At 48.0% G+C, this 19,275-nt stretch overlaps 1 long non-coding RNA gene across 1 annotated transcript; it reads left to right on the top strand.

Moving 5' to 3' along the window:
- The first annotated feature begins 3,399 nt into the window (after positions 1 to 3,399).
- LOC105739913 lies at positions 3,400 to 18,676 on the top strand. Its single transcript, XR_001115894.2, has 2 exons — positions 3,400 to 3,716; positions 16,191 to 18,676. It is a non-coding gene; the product is annotated as an uncharacterized LOC105739913 (long non-coding RNA).
- Positions 18,677 to 19,275: the final 599 nt, after the last annotated feature.

Here is a 19,275-nt window from a genome sequence, read left to right as displayed (position 1 = left end):
TGTCAGTTGTTACACAGTTAAACTGGTGTCATGGGAGTTTGTTGTACAGATTATTTTATCATCCAGGTATTAACCTTAGTACCCATTAATTATTTTTTCTGATCCTTTCCCACCCCCTACCCTCTACCCTCTGAAAGGGCCCATTGTTCTTTTCAAGCACATGTGGAACACTTACGAAAATTTATCATGAAAAAGGTGATGAAGCAAGCCATAACAATTTCAAAAGGAGTGTTATTATAGAGGCCATGTTATTTAACCATAATGCAAGTAAGTTAGAAATCAACAACCACAATGACAAGAAATTATAAACTCCCATTATTTTGGAAGTTAGAAAAGGGAACACTGAACAACTCAGGGGTTAAAAAATTTATAATAGAAATTAGAAAATATTTATAATTGAACATTAATGAAAATATTACACATCAAAACATGATAATATCACCAGAGCAGTATTTACAGGGAAGTTCATAGCATTAAATACTTATATTAGAAATGAAGAAAACCTGAATATTCATGAGGCATACATGAAACTTAATGAGTTAGAATAAAAACAGAAAGTGAAGGAAGGTGATAATAAAGATAAGTGAAGAAAGAGAAAATAGGCATACAGTCGACGTAATAAAAAACACTTCAGGCCGGGCGTGGTGGCTCACGCCTGTAATCCCAGCACTTTGGGAGGCTGAGGCGGGTGGATGACCTGAGGTCAGAAGTTTGAGGCCAGCTGGGCCAACATGGCAAAAACCCCGTCTCTGCTAAAAATACAAAAACTATCAGGGTGGGCAGTGCATGCCTGTAATCCCAGCTACTCGGGAAGCTGAGGCAGGAGAATTGCTGGAACCCGGGAGGTGGAGGCTGCAGTGAGCCAAGATCATGCCACTGCACTCCAGCCTGGGCAACAGAGTGAGACTCTAGCAAACAACAACAACAACAACAACAACCAAACAAAAGAAACAACCACAACAAAAGAAACCACTTCAAAGTTAGTGTTTTGAAAAGATTAATAAAATAAATTTACCAAGATTGACTCGAAAAAAAACCCAACAACCAGGCATAGTATTTGGAATGAAAAAATATCCCCAGTTTACAAGAGGTGCATATCATTCTTAGTTTTTTTACAGATGAGATTTAAAATTCCTTCTAACTTCGGTCTAAGTTCTTCTTGGCAAACCTGAGCCCAGAGACTGAATGTGATTTGCACATGGACAGAGAATCGCTGTGCTTATCTGTCACATCTTGCACTTGCCTGGCCTTCACAGCAACCTTTCCTTTCACTTGGTCTGCCATTTCTCACAGGAGAATTATTCCTTTGAATTTGAATCCAAGGTACTTCTTAAAATAGGTGAGTATTGGCGATGGCTCATGGCAGGTGAGGGGGTGTCTCAAGGTTCCCTTCTGGCCCATTCATATGACCCATCTTCATGGAGCCCCTTTACTGTATATTGGAAAGACAAATGTGGTAAGAGTGAAAAATTACTGATCCTACCCTCTAGTAACAGAGTTTCCCATAGAGAGGCAACTGTCTTTGGAATAATAGTGTGGTAAGCCACTGGGATAGAGGGGGAGGGTGCATATAGGAGTCCAAGCCACAGGAATGATGTGTTAAGTTGCCATGCATGAGAACATGAAAATTTGGTTTTTACTCATTGGAGGGCTGGGAAGGGAGGATCAGAGGAGAAGAGAGGGAGAGAGAGGGCAGTCAGAGGGTGTGAGGCTGGGGACCACAATGGGCTGATGTGGTCAAGATCTTTTCTCTAGGGGGCTGGGGTGGCTGAAGAATTTCTAAGAATGAGGCTTCCTACTCTTTTGTCTCATTATTTGTGAGATGCTGCAGTGTGGCATGCCTCTGTCTGTCTCTTTACTATAAAACATTTTCAATTAGCCCACCTCCCTCTGCAATGCTTCCTGTGAAATTGTAAGAATGGAAGTCTAGTGGTTTGCCACTTCAGGTTCCAGAGTTAAACAGAAAAGTGAGCAGGAGCTTAATGTCAGTGGTGACCAGGAGAATGTGAGCCCACTGGGAGCTGGCAGACATCTTGTAGGGGAGAGCTTTGAACTTCTGGGTTTGGAAATTGTGTTTGTACCAGTTATGATTGCAATTTTTGGCAAGTAAGAGGAAAAACCTCCAAAGAGAGGTTTGAACAATCAGGGGGCTGGTACAGTGTCTGGAAGTTGTCACCAGGGTCCCAGGTTCCTTTTCACTTGCTCTTCTACCTTTGTGTGCAGCTTCTGTCCTCTTGGTTACACGATAGCTGCTCCTCCTCCAGACATCTTGCCCATGTTCCAGGAAAGAAAAACAGGGAGGGGAAAAAAGGACAGATGAATGAATGTATCCTCTTTTGAAAAGCTTTTCTGGGAGTGCCATCCACTGACTTCTGCCACATGTGGGTCACGTGGCCACACTTAGTGGTAAGAGAATCTGGGAAGGAGACTATTTTAGCTGGGCTTATTGTCTTCCTGAACAAAATCAAGGTTCTATCATTAAAGATGACTTGGAAAATGGCTGTTGGGTGGGCAATTGGCCGTGTCTACTGCAAAACTCATCTAAACTAGAACTAAGTGGGCTGGGAAATCCCAGGAGTCATCCAGGTTGTATGAATAAGACAGCCCTTGAGGACTTCACAATTTAGAAGGGAAGACAGATAAATAATTGGAACAACAAGAACACTGAATTACATTTTAATATAATGTGGTTAGAGGAAGCAATGGAAGCAAGCACAGGAGGCTTTGAAGCAGAGGTGGGGTGGGGAGGAGGCACAGGAGCAGGAGTTAATCACAGGACAGTGTGTCTATTGCATGAGGTGGGGTGGGGAGGGAAGAGGACGCCCTCTGCAAAGGGGACCCTGTAAGTGAGGGATAGTGTGTGGAATCACAAACCGTTTTGTATTATGGGGACCAGTCTAAGGTGGGAAGGGATGGGGTGTGAAGTTGGAGACATCTGCAGGGGTCAATGGTCAAGGCTCTCTCTGCCTGGGTACAAACCTTGGCCTTCATCCTGAAGGCTGAGGCACTGAAGGGTTTGAAGCAGGGAGTGGCCTGGTCCGAACTGTGTTTTGCACAGCCATTCTGGCAGCGATGTGGGGTTGGCTTTGCTTAGACAGAAGGCAGAGAGGTAGGGGGTGGGGAGGCGTCTCTGAAGACTCTCAGGATGTAGCAGGAGAGTCTATACTGCCCGTCCCAGCTCTGTAGTCTGGGTGATGAGGTTTGGTGGTGCTCTTTACTAATTTAGTCCAGGAGGAGGGGCAGGGACATCCCTGGGCTGGGGGAGTAGGGATGCGTGCTCCTAGTTCTGTATGGAGTTTGGACAGTGAACTGGAATGGAAGAGTGCCAGACCCAAGCAGATCTTCTCCCTTTTTAAAGAGGAGGAATTGGCTCTGAGGGACAATTGTCCAACGTAGGTCATACCTATAATCCCAGCACTTCAGGAGGCCAGGGCAGGCGGATCATCTGAGCTCAGGGGTTGGAGACGAGCCTGGGCAACATAGCGAAACCCCGTCTCTACGAAAAATACAAAAATTAACCGGGTGTGGTGGCCAGTGCCGGTAATCCCAGCTACTGGGGGACTGGGGAGGTGGGAGCTGAAGCGGGAGGATTGCTTGAGCCTGGAGGTTGAGGCTGCAGTGAGCAGGGATCGCGTCAGGGCACTCCAGCCTGGGGAACAGAGCGATGCCCTAAAAGGTTGGCTGAGCTGACTGGAGTCCAATCTCCTGACTCTCAAGTAAGTGCTCCGCAACAACTACCCGTGGTTGCACAGGTCAGGGTTCAGGGGAGGCTGCCGGGAGAGGGACAGAGGCGGCTCTGGAGAGGGAGGGTTGAGGTCACCTGGGGTGACAGGGCACTGTGCAGAGACTGCGGGCGGGGAGGAGAGGAGCTGCCAAAGACGTTACCTCGACTGCTGTGGTCCTCAGAGAGCTTGGGAAGCTGGCTGTGGGCTGGGGTCGGGGAGGAGGGGGTTTCCATCTGCGGATGGAGCGCGCTCATAGAGGGGACCAGCGCGTCCCAGCCACCCAGCTCCCAAGTTGTCCAGTCCCACCAGGAACCAAGAACCCCTTGACGTTGAAACCCTGAGCTCCTGAGACCTGCTGCTGCCAGGGGAGGGGTCCTCACCCGCGGGGCTCGGCCTCTGGTGCCCGCCGCGGCAGCGACCCTGCTCGGGCTGGAAAGGGGCCCACGCTCGGTCCGCAGGGGGCGCTGCGCACCCGGGCAAAGGGGAGGCGCCCGCCCAGGGTCGGCGGCGGCTCTCCAAGCCCGGCGGAGACCTGCCTGGCAATCGCTGCGCATCGGCGGTACCGGGAGGCAGGGGGCCGGGGATAAGAGAGCCTCAGACTTCAAAGGAAATCCTGGGGTCGCCCAGCGGCGGAACCTGGGCAGCCTGGGCAGGGACGGGCGCGGATTCGCCCGTGTCCCGCTGCGCTGTCCTTGCTGTTTCTTTGGTGGAGGCCTGATGCCCCTCCCCAGCTCCCCGGGGTCTGTGACGGGGGCCGCGGGGCTCTGACCCGAGCAGCCCCCAAGTCCTCGCGGGTCAAGCCCACCGTTTACAGGGATTCTGCCCAGATGAGTCACATCAAAGGCCTAAGTCACAAGTGATTCCACTTAGGAAAGAATTGCCTACGGGTTTCTGACGGTGTTTTGCTGAAAAGGAATCCAGGTGGAGTTTATTGATTTTACTTTGCGGGCGAGGGTCAAAAGGCTTGTGGCCCCTTGCTAGCTTGTGATTTGGGCTTATTTCTCCTCTCTTAAGGCCCAGTTTCCCCATCTGTTAAGTGAAGGGGGCATGTCTTATAGGATCCAGCCTGGGCTGAGTCGTCTAAACTCAGGTGTGATCTGAAGGAGAACTCAATACAGAAGCCATAGCAATCAAAAGAGCCTCCCACACTTCCCCTCTGGCCCCCTTACTTGGAGAAGCAAGTGGAGTGTGTGCTTGTGGCTGGGGTGGGTGAGGAGGCAGGTCAGCCGTGGCCCAATGAAGACATTTATGGAGACTATTGACTCGCATCCACCCCCGTCTTCCCTTCTGCCAACATGGTAGGAGGAGCTCTCTCTGCTTGAGTTCTGGAATCAGGTTTAGCCCCACTGTTGAGTTGTAATTCCACCCCCAGGGAAGGCCAGGAGAACCTTCTTTAACCACTCAGTGTGTGGTATCGGTCAAGCCAAGCATGAACAAGCATGAAGCAACTCGTCTGCCCTCTCTCACCCACTGCAGCTCTTCTCAACCTCCCATTTTATTAATAACTATTGCCCAGAATGGGGTCCTCCCTGTTGAGGCTGGAGGACTAACCCCCCCTTCCCCTGCCTCTCGCTCCGAGGCCCCTCCCGACTCTACCATTATGTTGAGCTTTTTGAAGACATTTCTGTTTTTGGCCCTGAGTATCCTTACAGGGTAAGATATTTTGGATTTTCTGCACATTATATAAAGTGCCCATGATGGGGAAATGGCCAAATTCAACATAGTATAATATATGATCCCGTACTATGGTTAGGAAGGATGACATAGAGCCATATATACCCATATGGGCAGATCTCCAGATATATTGTGGAATGAAAAATAGTAAATTTCAGGACAGATTAATTCACAGCAATGACAATTAGCAAGCAAGCAAACTCCATACAAGATGACACACTTTCTTTGGGCATGTATATACCCATCTGTAAATAAATAGAAAAGGGCTGGGCGCGGTGGCTCATGCCTGTAATCCCAGCACTTTCGGAGGCCGAGAAGGGTGGATCACCTGAGGTCAGGAGTTCAAGACCAGCCTGGACAACAGGTACCAAAAATACAGCCTGTTGTACCAAAAATACAAAAATTAGCTGGGTGTGGTGGCAGGCACCTGTAATCCCAGTTACTCAGGAGGCTGAGGCAGGAGAAATCGCTGGAACCCGGGAGGCAGAGGTTGCATGCCATCGCACTCCAGCCTGAGAGACAAAAAAAAAAAAAAAAAAAAAAGAAAATGTTGGAAACATAGGAACCTCTGGGGAGAGGTGAAGAAGGGGCTAGATTTGGGGCAGGTGCTGAGGGACTTTAGCCTTATCTGTAATGTTTAAATTTTTTATGAGAATTTGTTACATCATTAAAAATTAGTATTTTTTAAAATTTGGCCTTTCTTGTAGTTGCCCCCAGACCTCCTGTTTTAAGCTCCAAGCTGAAGTTCTGCACTCTGGGGGATGTGCTTGTGCCCAGTGCATCCTGGAGACCCCAAACACCTGCAGAACACCTTATGTACTAGCTTTACCTGCATGAGCTCATCTGTCATTGGCCAGCCATAGGTGACTGCAGCAGGACTTTTGGGAGCCTTTGATCTGGTCCCTCTCAGCTCCTGCCTTTCTAGACTCTGGACCTGATTTCTTGAGCTTCTCCACATGTGGCAGCCCCTGAAGCCGTGGCACACTTTGTTGTTCTGCCCTGACATTCATCATTCATCCTCTCTCTCTGACAGTACAGCTCATGACTGCCAATGGGGAGACTGCCTATGTAGGGAGGAAGGCATTTTCTCTTTTGTTTCTAATCAGTCTCCTGAAGCTGCCTAGCATTCAGTTCATCTTCTGAGGCTGTAGATGCCACCCCTGGGCTGGATGCTACGGGAATTTGCTGGGAGGTCTCCTGAGGTTCTACATGGTCCTCCAGAGATCTGACTGTTACTCCCCACTTGTGTACTTGTTCTCCAGCTAGTCATTAGTCATCTACTTTGTGCCTGAAACTGTGTCACTCACAAATCTGTTGCTCTATCCACCTCTTCTCGTTCCTGCTGTTACTCCTTGGGCCAGGCCACTATCCCTTCTCACTGGGAGACTACAGCAGTGGCCAACTCTGTTTCTCCAATGTTTCTTCCCTCTCCAGCCAGAGTGAATGTTCTAAATGAAATATGATCACACTCCTCCTTTGCCAAACTCTCCATGGCTTCCCATTGCTCTGGGGTCAAGTCCAAATGCCTTAATATGGCTCACAGGAGTGATTGGTGTGAGCCCTGCTCACATCATCAGCATCCATGCTGTAGTCACGCTGAACACTCTTAGCCCACCCCTGCCATGCTGTGATGTTCTGGTCTCTGAGCCTTAACACACGCTTTTCCCTCTGTCTGCAATACCCTCCTGACCACCTCATTTTTGGTGGGGAGAGGGGCTAACTGCTACTTAAGTTTCAGATCTGAACTTACTAGCACTTTTTCCTGGCAGAAACATCCCTGAACCTCATAGGTTACCCCCAAATGAGTTCTATGCATCTGTCTCCAAGGGTATTTATCACACTTGAAGTAATTGCATGTTAAATTTGTCTGTCTCTCCCACGAGGCTGCAATGTCTTGAATAATAACAATAATGTCAACTCCTACCACAGGGTGAGCTCTTTTTTACCTTGCCGTGTGCCAGGCACCATGCTAAGCATATTTTATGTCCTACACTATCTATTCTCACCTTTCTTGGAGTCCAGAGTCAGAGTTCAGAGCCTGTACCTGTACCCGCTGGGAAGGGTAGGGCCGTGTCTATCGGATTCACACTGATATCCCTAGCTCCTAGCATAGTGGCTGCCATCTAGTAGAAACTCAATAACTATTTGTTGAATGAATAGATAAATCAAGAGGCGTTCAGCAATGGGCAGCGAGTGTGATACCCACTTGGATTAGTTTCCTATAAATGCAGTGAGGGCTATGCAATATATCTGTGTGACAAAACTGCACTTGTACCCCCTAAACCTATAAAAATAAAAAATGCAGTGAGGGGAAGCAGAGCTATATTATTGATCCATGCCAGAAACCACTGGCATGTGTAAGTGAGACAGCCTGAAGACTGTATCCAGGCAGCACCTCTGGGGCTGTCTGCTGGACTGGCTGGGCTGCCTGGCTGATGGGATTTGATAAAAGGGGGATGAGCACAGTGAGAAGGTGCTGGATCTGGGGAGGAGATGGGAACCTCCAGGCCTAGCCCAGGAAAGAGCTGTTTTGAGAGTTTCAGGTTAGCAGAGATCTGGTAAGCCCTGAGTGTAGGGAGGTTGATGTGGAGAGACACAGTCCATAGACATATTTATTTTATTCTGTCTGAAGTGGGATTTCTGATTATTTAAGTCAGTGCTTCTCAACCAGCATGATTTTAGCCCTTAGCAGGCATTTGGCAACATCTGAAGACATTTGTGGGTGTCACAACTGGAGTTAGAGGAGTGTTCCTGGCACCTGGTCAGTAGAGTCCAAGGATGCTACTAAATGTGGCACAATGCACACAGCAGCCCCCATAGCAAAGGGATCTCCAGCCCAAGTATCACTGGTGCTGAGGTTGAGAATCCTGGGTTTGAAGGATGGAGTTAGTGAGCCTGGTCGGTGAGTGAGGTTTCTGGAAGTGTCCTCCCTGATGGCCTTTGACTCCTCTTCAGCAACGCAGCCTGTGACAGAGGAGGGACTGGGGGGTGACAGTTACCCCTCCACTTCCCCTTCTTCCCCCACTCCCTGAAAAACATGACCAGGGCCTTGGTTCCTCTCTGTGGTCTCTTTGTGCTCCTCTCCATTCCTCACACTTCTGTTATCGCTTCAGGATGAAAAGTTTGTAACATTTGGTGCCCATATTTGAGCAGCGTGGGGGTGAGCCTCAGGTGCGAGCATGCTGGCCTCACTTTCTCCAGGGTACTTTGATGTATGAGCGTGCTCATTGCTCAGAACTGGGGAGGGTCACTACCAGAAAGGGGAGAGCCCAGAACAGGGTAGGGGAGGCTGCCGGCAGGGGCCATCATTGGGATTTGCTTTGGCAAAGTGTGAAGCTTGCCTGTGCCACACCCCTGCTCCTGGTGGCCTGAGCCCCACTTCCTGTGTTCCAGAGGCAGACCTTGTCAGGGGCTGCTTTGGTCATGGAGAGCCCTCAACCCTCGAGAAGGATGTAATCTCTTAGGAGAGAATAGAATTCTCTATCCCTCTTATGTTATTTTGGGTCCTATGAGAAGCAGACTCGACCACAGAATTAGATGTGCTGAAGGGGAAACGCCTGTGCAGCGTTCAGGGCAAGGAGCAGGAGCTGGCCAGAGTCTGACACCTTCAAAAGGAGAGAGAGAAGGGAGGGCGCTTGCATAGGAAGGCTCACCGCAGTGCGGAGTGGTTCTGAAGACGTTTTAACCGGGCTGTTTGCTTTCAGAGCAGCCACAGGAGCTGCATCCTGCACAAGGGTGCTGGGACCCACCGGCTCAGCCACTGGCTCCTCCCACCCCTTGACCCTTGGCATTGCTTGCATGGACTTTGCAGGAGGAGCCTCTGCAGGAGCCCTGGACAACTTCTTTGTCCTTTTCAGAAAGCTAGAAAACGACTGAAGCCCAAACTCCTGCCCTTGTGCTGTCCAGGACCCCCAAGCCCAGCTTCACCTTGGCACCCCACCCTCATCCTCTCTTCCCCCAACCCCAGCCCTTCACCCTAATCAGGGGCATGGGGTCTGCTGCCACTGAGCCCTGATGCCTCCTCCTCTTGCATTTGTCCCAGCCTGCCTCTTGCCCAGGGCGTCTTCTCTTTCCCTTTAGTCCAAATGAAATATGTTTGTTTTCCTGCCCAAGCCCACTCCCACTTCTTCAGTGTGATTTAGCCCCCACCCATGTCCCCAGTCCTGGGATTTCTGCTTTAGACACGGCAGTGCCACAATTTAGCACCTCATTGTTCTCCAGCGGCTTCAGCTATTGTGATTCTGTTTCTTAAACTAGATTACAAATTCCTTGAGGGTCAGGACAACGAGGAATGGCTCTTTCCCCTCCATCCTTCTTTCCTTCTCTTCCTCCTTCCCTTCCTTCCATTTATCAAGTAGAAATTGATGTCTTCCAACTGGATTGGCCACCTCCAATGTCCTAGCGGGCTCCCCAGGTTGGCAGAGTTGTTCGTTTGGTGTTTTTAATCTCCAATTGGCCTGAGCTTGTTCTTTTCCTTCCTTCCTGGATCCCTGTGACTTCCAGGGCTGCCTTTTCCGGCCTCCCCAAATTAACTCTATTCTTAGTGCCTTGTTTCATATGGAGGAAGCAGTGACTCAGAATAGCTCCATAGGTGACTTTTCCCTGGGGAAATTTTTGACCAAGCCCCAAAGACTAGAAATGACCAAATTCTAATGAACTTGCCTTGCCTAAGGGCAGGGCCGGGTCTTTAAAGCTTCCCCCTTGAGTTGCAAGGAGACCTCTCTGAGCCATGCCCAGCCACTAGAGATGCGCATGCAGTGAGCTCGGTCCTTGAGGTCACAGAATTAGATCAAATTCTAATGAATTTGATGTGTGAATTTTATACCTGAGCTACATACTGTACTGTCCAATTTAGTAGCCACTCACCATGTGTGGCTTTTTACAGTTAAATAAAATAAATGTAGTCTTTCAGGACCACCTTTACGGGAGCCACACTTTAAATGGTCAATAGCTGCCAGAAATGAATTTTTTAAAAAGTAGGTGTGGGCTGGGCCTGGTGGCTCACGCCTGCAATCCTAACACTTTGGGAGGCCGAGGCAGGTGGCTTGCCTAAGATAAGGAGTTCAAGACCAGCCTGGCCAACATGGTGAAACTCTGTCTCTACTGAAAAAAAAAAAAAAAAAAAAAATAGCTGGGTGTGGCAGTGGATGCCCGTAATCCCAGCTACCTGGGAGGCTGAGGGACGAGAATTGCTTGAACCTGGGAGGCAGAGATTGCAGTGAGTTGAGATAGTGCCACTGCATTCCAGCCTGGGCAACAGAGCAAGACTCTATCTTAAGAAATAAAAAGGTGTGGAGCATATCAGGAACTTCTCAGTCCTAAATCACTCCAGCTAAGAGGTCCTTGCCTTGCCTAAGGGTAGGGCCGTGTCTTTAAGGCTGCCTCCTTGAGTTGCAAGGAGACCCCTCTGAGCACGTCTAGTCACTAGAGATGCCCATGCAGTGAGCTTGGGCCTTGAGGTCACAGATGCAGCAGTTTCGGGGGGTTAATGAGGCTCCTGGTAATCTCTCAGCCCTGAGATCCTGCTTTCTGGTTCTGAGAGCAGCCGGGGGCCAGAGGCACCCACTCCACAAGGACAGAACCACGTAGAGCTTCCCCCGATAGCCTCCAGAATGGAAGGCCTATTCTGCAGTGGCCTGGGTGCCAACTTCCTATGGCCCGAGTACCAGAGTGGTAACCAGCACCCGGTGGCAGTTACTGTCAACTGTTCAGCAGAAAGCTGAAGAGCCAGTGGGGCAGCAGAGAGTGTGGGAAGGAGAGGAGGAGGGAGAGAGTGCCAGGGAGCAGGGCAGGATGCCTTTCGGGGGCTGAGACCTGGGGCAGAAGGCTCGGCAGGACCATGGAGGCCACATGCTGACCTTCCCATGAAGCGAAATATAACCCTGGGATCAGGGTGTGAATAGTCTCAGTTACTCCTACAGCAGAGTATCTGCGGGGTGAGGCTCTTTCTTCAGAGGAGGTCCTGGTAAACCTGGGTGTGCTCACGGTTAGACACCAGGATGCCCAGGGCACTTGATGGGAGGGGAAATGAAGCCTGGAATGTTCAGCCTGTGATGAGATGGCTCAGAGGCTATGGATGGAGGACGGGGCAGAGCTTTTCAAAATTTGAAGGGTGGTCATTTAAAGCAAGGGCAGACAAGCGTTTTCTATAAAGGGGCAGACATTTTAGGCTTTGTGGGCCTCATGATTTCTGTCACGACCACTCAACTGAGTTGTGGCATGGAAGCAGCCACAGGCAATGTGGGAGCCAATGGGTTAGACATGTGCCAATAAAACACCATTTACAGAGATAGGTGGCAGGCATGCCCAGCCCTACTCTGAGCTAGACCCTTGCTCCTCACAATGTGGTCCTTGGACCAACAGCATCAGTGATACAGCATCAGCATCACTTGGGGGCATGTGAGAAATGCAAAATCTCAGGCCTATCCGGGCGTGGTGCCTCACACCTGTAATCCTAGCACTTTGGGAGGCTGAGGCGGGTGGATCATCTGAGGTCAGGAGTTTGAAACTAGCCTGGCCAACATGGTGAAACCCTGTCTCTGCTTAAAAAAAAAAAAAAAAAGCCCGGCATGATGGTGGGAGCCTGTAGTCCCAGCTACTTGGGAAGCTGAGGCAGGAGAATCACTTGCACCCGGGAGGCAGAGGTTGCAGTGAGCTGAGATCGTGCCACTGCACTCCAGCCCAGGTGACAGAGTGAGACTCTATCTCAAAAAAAAAACAAAAAACAAAAAAAAAAAGAAAAAAGAAAAAAGAAACTTCATCTCAACATAGAGATGAATTTTCCACTTTAAATCCTCAGTCTTGCAACAGGAGGCTGCCTCTATGGGTAGTGAGTGCCCATTACTGTGATGTGCAAGCAAAGGCTACACACTCAGTTGTTCAGCACATTAGGGAGGACCTGGACAGGATGAATAGCATCGTGGCTAAGGGCCCTCCCTGGGAGGCAAGCTACCTGGGTTTGAATCCTGATTGGGCAAGAGGATGTGTTACTGATCTCTATTGCAGATTCCTCATTTGTCCAATGGGGTAATCAAAGACCTCATAGGGTTGTCCTGAGAATTAATTTGCTCAAAATACTAGAAGAGCACTTACCACACAGTAAGTGCCCAATGTTAGCTGTTACAATCAATTATATAATTCTATAATAGATATCCATATTTTTGGTTGGATCAGGGATCAATCTTTGTGTCTAAGGTCCCTTCCTTCCAACTCTGAGACTCGAGGAGGGAGAGGATTTGGGGAATAACAATCACAGCCAGTGTGTTTTCAGTATTTAATAGGAGCCAGGCATTATGCAAGCATCCGTTAATGGCTCTCAAATTACTTTCACATACTCGTTGGCGTTTAAGAGCAGAGAGATTATAATCTGTTGCCGCCCAAACACTGCGTGTTTCAGCTTTAGAAAGTCAAATCGAGCCCAGGAATGATGTGCATAGTTTTGTCACCCACAGATTTATGTCTGGTTGAGGGCCCAGAACTCCCTAGAGCTGGTCAGAGAGTTGCCTTTTCTGGCCACATCACTAGCTCAAGTCTCATGATGGCAGTGGCTGGAACCCTTTATTGCAGAAAAATAAGATGCCTGCTGACCCCTAATCACATTCATGTGGGGGTACCTCAAGACTTAATGCCCCCTTTGTCCCTGTTGCTTTGTGTTTATAAGCCCTAGCTATAGGTTTGTTGGAAAGAGGATTTGATTTTTGTTACCGACCTTGGTTTGGATTCGTGCTCCATCACTTCCTAACTGTGTGACCCAGGGAAAAGCTCTTGCTCTCTCTGAACCTTGGCTTCTTTCCTCATCAAATGGAATGATAGTACTGTGTGCCTCATGGGGTCATGGTGAGAATTAAGTGGGAATGTATGTAAGAGTGCTTCGTAGACTGCCAAGAGCTTTACAAGCATTGGTTGTCATTTTGATGAAATGTATAAGCCTCTTGAGGGTGTTTCCTTCACCCACAGTGCTTGGCACATAACAAGGGGTCACTATATACTTAACAAATGTGAGAGGCATGGATGATCTCCCCGTTGCAGCCTGGGAAGAATCTGTTTTAGATGGCATTGTGGTAAATGCCCCGAGACCTGCCCAGCCCACCCAACTCTTTCCTGCTTCCCCATTATTTCATCTCTAGCATTCATTATGGGATGCAGAAATCCCTATCAGCCGGTGATGAGTCTACTCATCTTTCTTTCTGGTAACAGCCATGGCTTGGGTCTGTGAAAACCGCCACAGAGTTCTTATCTTCCCAAAGAAACCTTTCAGAAAACAACATGCTGAATTTTTTATGGTTTATATGTGTGTTTTAATTTCAAAAAAGTGGTGGGTGGATAAGAAAATAAAGACTGCTCTTTGTACCCAAGGACAGTATCCTGCAAAGTCTGGGGAATCTTTTCTTACCAGGTAAAAGTTCTCTCCTCCTCCCCCCATCATGTAAACTTTTGGTCTGCTCTGGTTAATTAATTTCAAGTGACGATAGTCTCAGATGAAGCTGTAAATTAGTTTCAAATGGCACAGCCGGGCCACCCACTACTGGAAGATCATATTGCAGTGACAACATTAAAACTTGAACAACTCTCAACAAGCGGGGAGGAGGGGGAATCCTGAAACCTCAAGTAAAAACACATTTCCAGCTCTATTCCTTGCTACAGCCCTCAAGAAAGTGGAAACAGATGGATGGTGGCTTTGATAATGAGAGAGGCAATCAACTTTAGATTAAAAAAAAAAAAAAAGCTAAACCCTACCAAAAAGGGGTGGGTCTGACAGTAAAATCCCAGACACATAACGTTCCATTTAAGAGGCTATTGACATATTAGCCAGGAACAGAGGGGGTTCTGAGAGAGGTCAGCCTTCTCTCCCGGAGCACGGCCCATTGTTCCCTCACCTCCAGTACCAGAGCGCTCCGACCCCAAACTGAAACCACGGTGGAGTCTGGACGTTAATGATGGTCAGATTTCCCGTGGAAATCACTAAGTGTTCCCGGGAGAATTGCTTGCTGCCTGCTGCCAGATATTAGACTGGAGAAAGACATTTCTGTTTTTAATTTAACTTAATTATTTTGGGGATTGGGGTGTGTGTATGATTTTTGGTGGTTTGGTGTGGGGGGACAAGATACCAGGAACAAAGAGCTGGAGTTTGATGTCCAGCAAAAAGAAGACTAACGTTGAAATCACAAGACCTGGGTTTGAGCCTCAATTTGGCAACCTACCAGCTGGTTAACTTCACAAATCCTGAGATTTCTTGTGCCTCCATTTACTTGTCTGTAAAATGGGGGTGAAAAAGCGCACCTTAGGGTTGCCATAGGGCTCAAGTGAGACCATGGATGTGAATACACTTGGTAAATTCTAACGGCCCATCCATGAAAGTTTCTCAGTGGCCGAATTGGACAGTGTTGGAGGAAGGTGTTAGAATAGGAATTAGGGATCTTGGGCTTTTTTTCTCCCAGCTCTGCCACTTTCCAACCCTGGGCTTTTTTCCTCTTCAGGTTTACCCTTAGCTCTCTGTCCGTCTGATCAGGGCTGTCACTCCTGTCCTGTCCCCCAGCCAAGAGCTGATGAATGGTGATATGGTTTGGTTGTGTCTCCACCCAAATCTCATCTTGAATTCCCATGTGTTGTGGGAGGTGATTGAATCATGGGGGCGGGTCTTTCCCGTGCTGCTCTCATGATAGTGAATTAATCTCACAAGATCTACTGGTTTTAAAAACGGGAGTTTCCCTGCACAAGCTCTCTTTTTGCATGCTGCCATCCATGTAAGACATGACTTGCTCCTCCTTGCCTTCTGCCATGATAGTGAGGCCTCCCCAGCCATGTGGAATTGTAAGTCCATTAAACCCCTTTTCCTGTATAAATTACCCAGTCTTAGGTATGTCTTTATCAGCAGCATGAAAATGGACTAATACAAATTGTGTGCACCTGTGGACTGGCAGCTCCACTGGGCAGGGCCGCACCCTTTGTCCACACCTGGCACAGGCTGGGCACTCAATAAATCATTGTCAAATGAGCAGATGAACCCGTGAACGGGCTTGGGAAAGGAAGAGGGTAATATTGCTGGAAAATGGTGTGATCAAATTGATATCTCAGTAATCTCAGCAATTTCTCAGGGGACTTTGTCAGAAGATCAGGCCATGTGAGTTTCTGTTGTTCAGCAGGTTGTTTGAGGCCCTGGAGAGAGGAGAGACTCAAATGGAACAAAATTCTGTTTTGGTCCTGAGAACATTTGCACGTTTGCCAGTTCGATCATTTTGGAAAAGAGATTTGGTTCTGATTCAAGCTTCCACTCAGGCTTTTTTCAAAGGCTGCTTTTGATAATATTTATCAGCATCATGGGGACAGGGGCTGGGCTTGTCTTATTTACTGAGTATTCTAAGCATCTAGCAGGTGCCGGACACACAGGAGATGCACAGTAAATAACTAGTGGTAAATGCAGGGAACTCTTTCCATTTTCTCTCCCCCTTACCAAGCCAAGCTGAACCATGAGACTTGACAGCTCCTGCACAAAGGCAGGCTTCAGAGCTGTGGCCTTCTTAGAGAATTTCTCGGTATAGTTGGTGGAGGCATTGTGGCAGAATTCCCCAGTGGGGGCCGGTGATCACAGAGTGCATGGGGCAGGGCACTGTTGTGACTCACATTCTCCCAATCTGTAGCCCAGATCTCTGGAGATGGCTTCTAGGGTTGATGGATTACTATTCTGGGGCAGTGCTTCCTGCTCTGGGTAGTGCTTGGTTTTAGGATACACCCTAAATTAGATGTTTCACGTTCAATTCCTGCTCAATCCACTGACTTCTCCTTGCTCTGCAGTCCCCCACCATGCCAGAATCCACTTGCATTTCTGGCAAGAAGGTTGTTTACACTCAAGGTCTACAGGGATGGAAGTGGCACCCAGTGAGAGGGCTCTGCCGATGGAGCTGTGAAGGCGTCGACCTCATTCTGACGGGCTTGTTGAGACTGGTCAGCGCCTGGGCAAGAGGGCAGCTGGGATATGTCTATGCCGTGTTTGACCCATGCTATTTTTTTTTCCTCCCTTTTTACTTTCTACCTGCACTCCTCTCCTTCTCTTCCACTCCATTCCCCTGCCCACCTCCACACTGAAAATCTAGGCCTTGGGTGGAGAGATCAAGGGTGGAAAGAATTCTGGAGAGAGAATTCTTCCACACTTTATAACAAGGAGCCCAGGCAATAGTATTTTCCTCCTGCCACCGGTGGCCAGCCATAGAAAGGGTTGACCCATGAGTTGTTTCTCCGACTCTTCGAGCAGCTCAGTTCATGGCACTGCTATAGTTTAGACTAACCCGCTCAACATTGTTAGAAACATTTAGAAATGTCTCCCCCTTTGCCACAATTTCCCTCTCTCTGCCGTTGTCTGCTCTAACAGCTGGAAGAAATTTCTCCGTCATCTGCTATATTCAGCCTTTCACTAAGCGCCATCAATTTTGCCTTTGAAATTTCTTTTGTACTGGCCTCCTTCTCTCCTTTCCACTGCTAATCCCGGGGGCCTGTCTCTCACCCCTGCAATTCTGAGCTGTTTAAGAACCTCCTGACAGAGCTCCCTGCCTCTGGCCTCTCCACCTTCGATCCATTCTGCACAGCCAAGACAGATTCATTTTTCTCAAGCTCTGTTTGCATCTTAGGAGGCCTCAGCGCAAAACCCCTAGGCTCTCTAATGTCCTTGGCATTGCCCAGACAGCTTTCACAGCTCCCTCTCACTCTACCTTCTTCCCAGATCATGGCTGCCTTTGCTTCCTGTACTGTTGTAACAAATCACTACGAACTTGGTGGCTTAAGACAATGGAAACTTATTCTCTTACAGTTCTGGTGGCCAAAAATCCACACTGAGTCTTATAGGCCTAGATCGAGGTGGCAGCAGGGCTGTGATTCCTTGGGAGGCTCCCAGGGAGAATTCTCTTTCCTGGCCTCATCCAGCTTCTGGGGGCTGCAGGCATTCTTCCTTGCTTGTGGCCACATCACTCCAGTCTCTGCCTCGGTGGTCATATTGCCTTTTCTTCTCTCTGTAGTGAAATCTTCCCCTGCCTCCCTCTTATAATATACTTATAATTACATTAGGAGCCCATCTGGATAATCCAGGGTAATCTCCCCATCTCACAAGCCTTAACTTAATCACATCTGCAAAATCCCTTTTCCCATGTAAAGTAATAGTCATAGGCTCCATGAAAGGGATGGTGACGTGGATCTTTGGGGGGACCATTATTCAGCCTCTCATCCTGGCCGACTTAATGCTTCTACTTCCCTACTCACTAACTACAACAAGTATCAATTTAGCATCTACTGTGTGCTAGGCACTGTTCTAGGCCATAGGAGTCATAATGACTCATGAGCCTTTTCCGATTCAGTCTCCTGCAGGGTGAACTATCCCTTTCCTGGGCTCTTTACCTCTTAGAGCTTGGTATCATTACATAGCGTGATCATCACATACTATGTATGTCTGTGTGTTTGACATGTGGTTCATAGCTGGTGAACGGTGCTCTTCGTTTCTATAGGCAGGTGGGATGGACGTGCTTCGTAGGTCCTTTCTCCGCAAGTCCTGACATACACAGCACAGAGGTGGGACAGCCCCCTACTACCTCCTGCCGGATGTTGCTGGTTTATTATTTTAAAATTAGAAAAGCCTATACAGTACCATAAGCCAGTGATGCCAACGGGATATCCTTAAGTTTGTACTCTTGGAAGTGCTAGGGTTTGTTGCAGCCTAATATTTAGGAAGAGTTTTGAAAGGCACTGTGACTTGTAGCTTCACACCTGTCTTCTTAAAAGCCTGGCCCTTTCCCGATTTCAGGTTGACATGTGCCTCCTGCAGGCACTGGCACTGAGGCCTCACCAGTGACTGTTTCCTTATTGGTAAGTGTGTTGCTTTTCTAGGTGGAGACTCTCTGAGGAAAAAGATTGTGTTACACACACACAAGCACACACATACACATCCTTGTAACTCTCTGTCCCCCCATCGGATCTAGCAAAGAGAACTTGGGTGCTAGATATTTGCATACCAGCCAGTGTTGTCCAGCACTTTTGTTCAACTCTTTGACAACTATCGTCACATTCCTATACCACTTGTGCTATCATTTGATTAATGTTTGTATTTAATTTGTCTCGACTTTTAGCTTGTGTAAACTTATTTTAAAAGGAAACATTTGCATCTCTACCATAAACAGAAGACCAGAGTCATTTATCATAAATAAAGCATAACTGTAAAAATAAAGATACTGAAAATGAAATAATGTTATTCCCCTAAGAATTAAAATAAACAATAAAATATTGAGTAATAAAATTGAGTTGATTCACAAAATCGAATTCATTCACAAAATGAGATCCTCAGTGAGAAAAATGAGCAGCCAGTAATAAAAAATATTAAGCTTGATGTCACTTGATTGGAGATGATAATGGGTTTCTATGTCAATTAAATTATAATGTTTGTTAGTTTTGATGGTAGCCAGCCCTGAGAATTCCATGGTTAGGAAGGGCACCTCACCATTACCCAGATGGTAAATTTTAAAAAGTTAAAATGCTGGCCAGGCGCGGTGGCTCACGCCTGTAATGCCAGCACTTTGGGAGGCAGAGGCGGGCGGATCACGAGGTCAAGAGATTGAGACCATCCTGGCCAACATGGTGAAACCCTGTCTCTACTAAAAATACAAAAATTAGCTGGGCATGGTGGCACATGCCTGTAGTCCCAGCTACTCGGGAGGCTGAGGCAGGAGAATCACTTGAACCCGGGAGGTGGAGGTTGCAGTGAGCCAAGATTGTGCCACTGAACTCCAGCCTGGCCACAGAGCAAAACTCCGTCTCAAAAAAAAAAAAAAAAAAAAAAAAAAGTTAAAATGCTTTAGTGCATATTTTTGGTACATTTGAAAGAACATATGTATTCATCACT

The sequence above is a fragment of the Nomascus leucogenys genome, chromosome 6 (assembly GCF_006542625.1).
Source record: "Nomascus leucogenys isolate Asia chromosome 6, Asia_NLE_v1, whole genome shotgun sequence".
Taxonomy (NCBI): Eukaryota; Metazoa; Chordata; class Mammalia; order Primates; family Hylobatidae; genus Nomascus; species Nomascus leucogenys.
This window is presented reverse-complemented; position numbering and strand designations above follow the sequence as displayed.